Raw genomic sequence first — 7709 nt, 5'->3', positions numbered from 1 at the left:
TTTTTCCTACTAGCCAAGGAAAAGCTAGAGGCATATGCTTGGAAGCTGTGAGAGTGGCCTTTATGTTATGTATCAGTAAGAGATGTAATCTCAGGTGGCATATGCATATATATAAACCACATAAAATATGTTTTTAAAAACCCAGAACCAGAGCAGTGCTCTGGGGAGGGGAGAGTGACAGGAAATAAATATGAGAGAATTTTCTGGAAACATGGAAATGTTTTAGTTCATGATAAGGTATATACAGGTGTATTACATTTGTTAAAATTGTACATAGATTTCTTAAAACTGTGTAAAGCAAAAAAAAATAGCTTATGAGATTTATTTCATATGTAGAATTTTACTCCATAAAGTAAGTATAAAATGATAAAAACATTTTTAAACCTTACTGAGCACATTTCCTGGATCTGTTAAATATTTAGATTACTATATTCCACAACAGGGAGTCTGATTGATTAGGCCTGGCATGAAACCTGGGAATTGGCCTGCTTATCAATCAGTCAGTGTGTTTCTTCTTCTTCTTCTTCTTTTTTTTTTTTAAGATTTTATTTATTTATTTGACAGAGAGAGACACGGCAAGAGAGAGAACACAAGGAGGGGAGTGGGAGAGGGAGAAGCAGGCTTCCCGCTGAGCAGGGAGCCTGATGTTGGGCTTGATCCCAGGACCCTGGCACCATGACCTGTGGGACCATGACCTGAGCCAGTGTCATTTATTTATTTATTTATCATTTCAAATTTTTATTTAAATTCTAGTTAACATATAATGTAATATTAGTTTCAGGAGTAGAATTTAGGGATTCATCACTTACATATAATACCCAGTGTTCATCCAAGTACCCATCCCCTATTTAGCCCTTCCCCCACCCACCTCCTTTCAACGACCCTCATTTTGTTCTCTGTAGTTAAGAGTTTCTTATGGTTTGCTTCCCTCTCTCTCTTTTTTCTTTCCTGTATGTTCATCTGTTTTGTTTCTTAAATTCAAAATATGAGTGAAATCATATGGTATTTGTCTTTCTCTGATTGACTTATTTCACTTAGTATAATATACTCTAGTCCATCCACATCATTGCAAATGGCAAGATTTCATTCTCTTTTATGGCTGGGCAATATTCCATTGTGCATATATACTACATATCCTTTCATCAGTCAATGGACATTTGGGCTGCTTACATAGTTTGGCTATTGTTGATAATGCTGCTATAAACATCCAGGTGCATGTGCCCCTTCGAATCTGTATTTTTGTAACCTTTGGGTAAATACCTACTAGTGCAATTGCTGGGTGGTAGGGTAGCTCCATTTTTAATTTTTTTGAGGAGCCTTCATACTGTTTTCCAGAGTGACTGCACCAGTTTGCATTCCCACCAAAAGTGTAAAAGGGTTCCCCTTTCTCTGCATCCTCATCAACACTTGTTGTTTCTTGCGTTGTTAATTCTAGCCATTCTGACAGGTGTGAGGTAGTATCTTATTGTAGTTTTGATTTGCTTTTCCCTGATGATCAGTCATGCTAAGCATCTTTTCATGTGTCTGTTGGCCATCTGGATGTCTTCTTTGGAGAAATGTCTGTTCATGTCTTCTGCCCATTTCTTAACTGGATTATTTGTTTTTTGGGCGTTGAGTTTGATAAGTTCTTTTTTTTTTTTTTTAAAGATTTTATTTATTTGACAGAGAGAAACATAGCGAGAGGGAACACAAGCAGGGGGAGTAGGAGAGGGAGAAGCAGGCCTCCCGCTGAGCAGGGAGCCCGACGCGGGGCTCGATCCCAGGACCCCGGGACCATGACCTGAGCCGAAGGCAGACGCCCAACGACTGAGCCACCCAGGCGCCCCTGATAAGTTCTTTATAGATTTTGGATACTAACACTTTATCAGATATGTAATTTGCAAATATCTTCTCCCATTCTTTATGTTGCTTTTCAGTTTTATTGATTGTTTCCTTTGCTGTGCAGAGCTTTTTATTTTGATGAAGTCTCAATAGTTTATTTTTGCTTTTATTTCCCTTGCCTCAGGAGACCTGTCTAGTAAGCAGTTGAAGTGAAAGAGGTTGCTGTCTGTGTTCTACTCTAGGAATTTGATTTCACATTTAGGTCTTATCTTCCATTTTGAATTTATTTTTCTGTATGGTGTAAGAAAGTGGTCCAGCTTCATTCTTCTGCATGTTGCTGTCCAGTTCTCCCAACACCATTTGTTGAAGAAACTACCTTTTCTTTTCCTACTTTGTTGAAGACTAGTTGACCATATAGTTGTAGGTCCATTTCTGGGTTTTCTATTCTGTTCCATTGATCTATGTGTCTGTTTTTATGTCAGTATCATACTGTCTTGATGACTATAGCTTTGTAATAGAGCTTGAAGTCTGGAATTGTGATGCCACCAGTTTTAGTTTTCTTTTTCAACATTCCTTTGGCTATTGGGGTCTTTTCTGGTTCTATACAAATTTTTAGGATTATTTGTTCCATTTCTTTGAAAAAAGTTGATGGTATTTTGATAAGGATTGCATTGAATGTGTAGATTGCTCTAGGTGGCATAGACATTTTAACAGTATTTGTTTTTCCAATCCATGAGCATGGAACATTTTTCCATTTCCTTGTGTCTTCCTCAATTTCTTTCATTAGTGTTCTATAGTTTTCTGAGTACAGATCCTTTGCCTCTTTGATTAGGGTTATTCCTAGGTATCTTATGGTTTTGGATGCAATTCTAAGTGGGATTGACTCCTTAATTTCTCTTTCTTCTGTCTCATTGTTGGTAGATAGAAATGCAACTGACTTCTGTGCATTGATTTTATATCCTGCCACTTTGCTGAATTCCTGTATGAGTTCTAGCAGTTTTGGGGTGGAGTCTTTGGGTTTTCCACATAAAGTATTATGTCATCTGCAAAGAGTGAGAATTTGACTTCTTTGCCAATTCAGATGCCTTTTATTTCTTTTTATTGTCTGATTGCTGAGGCTAGGACTTCTAGTACTATGTTGAATAGCAGTTGTGAGAGTGGACATTCCTGCTGTGTTCCCAACCTTAGGGGACATGATCTCAGTTTTTTCCCATTGACAATGATACTCGCTGTGGGCTTTTTGTGTATGGCTTTTATGATGTTGAGGTATGTTCCCTCTATCCCTACACTGTGAAGAATTTTAATCAAGAAAGGATGCTGTACTTTGTCAAATGTTTTTTCTGCATCTATTGAGAGGATCATATGGTTCTTGTTCTTTCTTTTATTAATGTAGTGTATCACATTGATTGATTTGCAGATGTTTAAACACCCTTGCAGCCCAGGAATAAATCCCACTTGGTCGTGGTGAATAATCCTTCTAATGTACTGTTGGATCCTATTGGCTAGTAATTTGGTGAGAATTTTGGCATCCATGTTCATCAGGGATATTGGTATGTAATTCTTTTTGGTGGGGTCTTTGTCTGGTTTGGGGATCAAGGTAATGCTGTCTCATAGAAAGAGTTTGGAAGTTTTCCTTCCATTTCTATTTTTTGAAACAGCTTCAGAAGAATAGGTATTGATTCTTTAAATGTTTAGAAGAATTCCCCCGGGAAGCCATCTGGCCCTGGGCTCTTGTTTTTTGGGAGATTTTTGATTACTGCTTCAATTTCCTCGCTGGTTATGGGTCTGTTCAGCTTTTCTATTTCTTCCTATTTCAGTTTTGATCGCTTATAGTCTCTAGGGATGCATCCATTTCTTCCAGATTGCCTAATTTGTTGGCATATAGTTGCTCATAATATGTTCTTGTTCTTGTTTGTATTTCTTCATTGTTGATTGTGATCTTTCCTCTTTCATTCATGATTTCATTTATTTGGGTCCTTTCTCTTTTCTTTTTGATAAGTCTGGCCAGGGGTTTATTGATCTTATTAATTCTTTCAAAGAACCAGCTCCTAGTTTCTTGATCTGTTCTACTGTTCTTTTGGTTTCTATTTCATTGATTTCTGCTCTGATCTTTATTATTTCTCTTCTCCTGCATGATTTAGGTTTTATTTGCCATTTTTTCTCCAGCTCCTTTAGGTATAAGGTTAGGTTGTGTATTTGAGACCTTTCTTGTTTCTTGAGAAAGGCTTGTGTTGCTATATACTTCCTCCTTAGGACTGCCTTTGCTTCATCCCAAAGGTTTTGAACAGTTGTGTTTTCATTTTCATTTACTTCCATGATTTTTAAAAATTTTTTTAACTTTCTGGTTGACCCATTCATTCTTTAGTAGGATGCTCTTTAACCTCCATGTATTTGAGTTCTTTCCAAATTTTCTCTTGTGATTGATTTCCAGTTTCAAAGTATTGTGGTCCAAAAATATGCCTGGAAAGGCATCTTCTGCTTAGATGATGTGTCCATTGCAGTGAGTGGGGTTTTAAAATCCCCTACTATTATTCTATTATTATTGATGAGTTTCTTTAATTTTGTTATTAATTGGCTTATATAATTGGCTGCTCCCATGTTAGGGGAATAAATACAATCATTAGGTCTTCTTGTTGGATAGACCCTTTAATTCTGATATATCGTCCTTCCTCATCTCTTATTACAGTCTTTGGTTTAAAATCTAATTTGTCTGAGTAAGAATTGTCATCTCAGCTTCTTTTGATGTCCATTAGCATGATAAATGGTTTTCCATCCCCTCACTTTAAATCTGGAGGTGTGTTTGGGTCTAAAATGAGTCTCTTGCAGACAGCATATGGTTGGGTCTTGTTTTTTTTATCCAATCTGATACCCTGTGTCTTTTGATTGGGGCATTTAGCCCATTTATGTTCAGGGTAACTATTGAAAGATATGAATTTAGTGCCATTGTGTTACTTGTAAATTCCCTGTTTCTGTATATTGTCTCTGTTCTTTTCTGGTCTATGTTACTTTTGGGCTCTCTCTTCGCTTATAGTATCTTGTAGGGCTGGTTTGGTGATCACAAATTCCTTAAGTTTCTGTTTGTTCTGGAAGCTTTTTATCACTCCTTCTACTTTGAATGACATCTGAGCTGGATAAAGTATTGTTGGCTGCATATTTTTCTCATTTAGCACCCTGAATATATCATGTCAGTCCTTTCTGGCCTGCCAGATCTCTGTGGATATGTCTGCTGCCAGTCTAATATTTCTACCCTTGTAGGTCACAGACCTCTTGTCCTGAGCTGCTTTCAGGATTTTCTCTTTGTCTCCGAGATTTGCAAGTGTCACTATTATATGTCAGGGTTTTGGCCAGTTCTTATTGATTTTGAGGAGGGTTCTCTGTGCCTCCTGGACTTGGATGCCTGTTTCCTTCCCAGATAAGGGAAGTTCTCCACTATAATTTGCTCCAATATACTTTCTGCCCCTCTCCCTTTTTCTTCTTCTTCTGGGATCCAAATTATTTTAGTATTGTTTTGCTTTATGGTATCACTTATCTCTTGAATTCTCCCCTCATGATCCAGTAGTTGTTTATCTCTCTTTTTCTCAGCTTCTTTATTCTCCATCATTTTGTCTTCTTTATCATGAATTCTCTCTTCTGCCTCATTTATCATAGCAGTTAGGGCCTCCATTTTTTATTGCACTCATTAATAACCTTTTTGATTTCAACTTGGGTAGATTTTTGTTCTCTTATTTCGCCAGAAAGGGATTCTCTAGTGTCTTCTATGCTTTTTTCAAGCCTAGCTATTATCTTTATAATTGTTATTCTGAACTCTAGTTCCAACATCTTACTTATTCCATTCTGATTAGGTCCCTGGCAGTCAGTACTGCCTCTTGTTCTCTTTTTTGAGGTGAGTTTTTCCATCTTGTCATTCTATCCAGAGAAGAATATATGAATGAGAGAAAAAAAATACTAAAATGCAACAATGACCCCAGAGAAATATACACTAAACAAATCAGAAGAGACCTGAAATCAGGGGGAAAAAAAAAAGAAAAGAAAGAGAAAAAGAAAAAGCAATTTAAAAAAAAAAAAAAAAGAAAGAGAATATAATCAGACAGGTGAACAGAACAGAGTAATACACTGGATCCTGTGTGTGTTTTGGTCTGTTTGTTAGAAAACTAGATCCCAAAATTGTAAAGAAAGAAAAACTTACATATGTACAAAAATAAAATTAAATACAATGAAAGGATAGAATGTAACTGCAAAAATAAAAATTAAAAGATAAGAAAAAACCAAAAGAGAAAAACAACAACCATAGCAAAAAAGGGAAGGGATATACACAGATAGGTGAGCAGAACAGAGCAATACACTATATCCCAAGTGTATTTTAGTCAATTAGAGGAAATTACATCTCAAAATTGTGAAGAAAGAAAAATGTATATATACAAAAATAAAATTAAATACATTGAAAGGATAGAATGTAACTGTAAAGATGAAAATTAAAAAAGACTAACAAAACAAAGAAACAAGAAAAACAAACAAACAAAAAACAAAAAAAAAAGGAAGAAGAAAAAGAAAAAAGAGAGAATATGATCAGACAGGTGAATACAACAGAACCATAAAGTAGATTTTTGGTGTATACTGGTCTGTTAGAAGAAGCTGTATCCCAAAATTGTAAAGAAAAAAAACCTTACATATATATATATATATGTATGTACATATATATATATATATATATATATATATACATACATATATATATATATATACACACAAAAATAAAATTAAATACAATGAAGGGATAGAATGTAACTGTAAAAGTGAAAAATTAAAAAAGATTTTTAAAAAGTTGATAAAATAAGAAACTGGTTGAAAACGGAAAGAGAAAAAATAAAAAGAAATTAAAATGGAAAGACTAAAGAATCATGGGGAAAACCCATGAATTCTATGTGTTGTAATCTCCTAGGGCTAGAGTTTTGCAATTCTCATTGAGTGGTAAACTTGGTCTTGGCTGGATGTTCTTTCTGATCTTTTGGTGGAGGGGCCTGTTGCTTTGATTCTCAAGTGTCTTTGCCCCAGGCAGAATTACACAGCCCTTGCCAGGGGCAGACTGAGTAATATGCTCTGGTTGCTCTCTGTGGCTTTTGTTCCCTGAAGGCTTTCCACACAACTTAAGAATAGGTATTTATTCTTCTTTAAATATTTGGTAGAATTTGCCTGGGAAGCCATCTGGCCATGGACTTTTGTTTTTTGGGGAGATTTTTGATTACTGATTTAATTTGCTGTTATGGGTCTGTTCAAATTTTCTATTTCTTCCTGTTTCAGTTTTGGTAGTTTGTATGTTTCTCGGAATTTATCCAGATTCTTTTGTAGTTCATAAGTGTGATGATTGGGTGTTCACGCCATTGTGTGACATGTGCCTCCCTCTCGGAATTTATCCCTTTCTTCCAGATTGCCTAGTTTGTTAGCATATAATTTGTCATAATATTCTCTTATAATTATTTGTATTTCTGTGGTGTTGGATGTGTTCTCTCCTCTTTCATTTGTGATTTTGTTTATTTGGGTCCTTTCTCTTTTCTTTTTGAAAAGTCTGGCTGGGGATTTATCAATTTTATTAATTCTTTCAAAGAACCAGCTCTTAGTTTTTGTTGAACAAAACCAGATTTGTTTGTTTGTTTGTTTCTATATCATTTATTTCCGCTCTAATCATTATTGCTTCCCTTCTTCTGCTGATGTTAGGCTTTATTTGCTGTTCCTTTTCTAGCTCTTTTAGGTGTAAGTTTTGGTTGTGTATTCAAGACTTTTCTTGCTTCTTGAGGTGGACTTGTATCGTAATATATTTCCCTCTTAGGACCACCTTTGCTGCATCCCAAAGGTTTTAGGCCATTGTGTTTTCATTTTCATTTCTTTCCATG

General features: G+C 35.7%; 1 pseudogene; it reads left to right on the top strand.

Moving 5' to 3' along the window:
- Positions 1–7155: 7155 nt before the first annotated feature.
- Positions 7156–7248, top strand: LOC118012778 (annotated as a pseudogene).
- Positions 7249–7709: the final 461 nt, after the last annotated feature.

This window comes from Mirounga leonina, unplaced genomic scaffold, assembly GCF_011800145.1.
Source record: "Mirounga leonina isolate KUSES-001 unplaced genomic scaffold, KU_Mleo_1.0 Mir_151, whole genome shotgun sequence".
Lineage (NCBI taxonomy): Eukaryota > Metazoa > Chordata > Mammalia > Carnivora > Phocidae > Mirounga > Mirounga leonina.
This window is presented reverse-complemented; position numbering and strand designations above follow the sequence as displayed.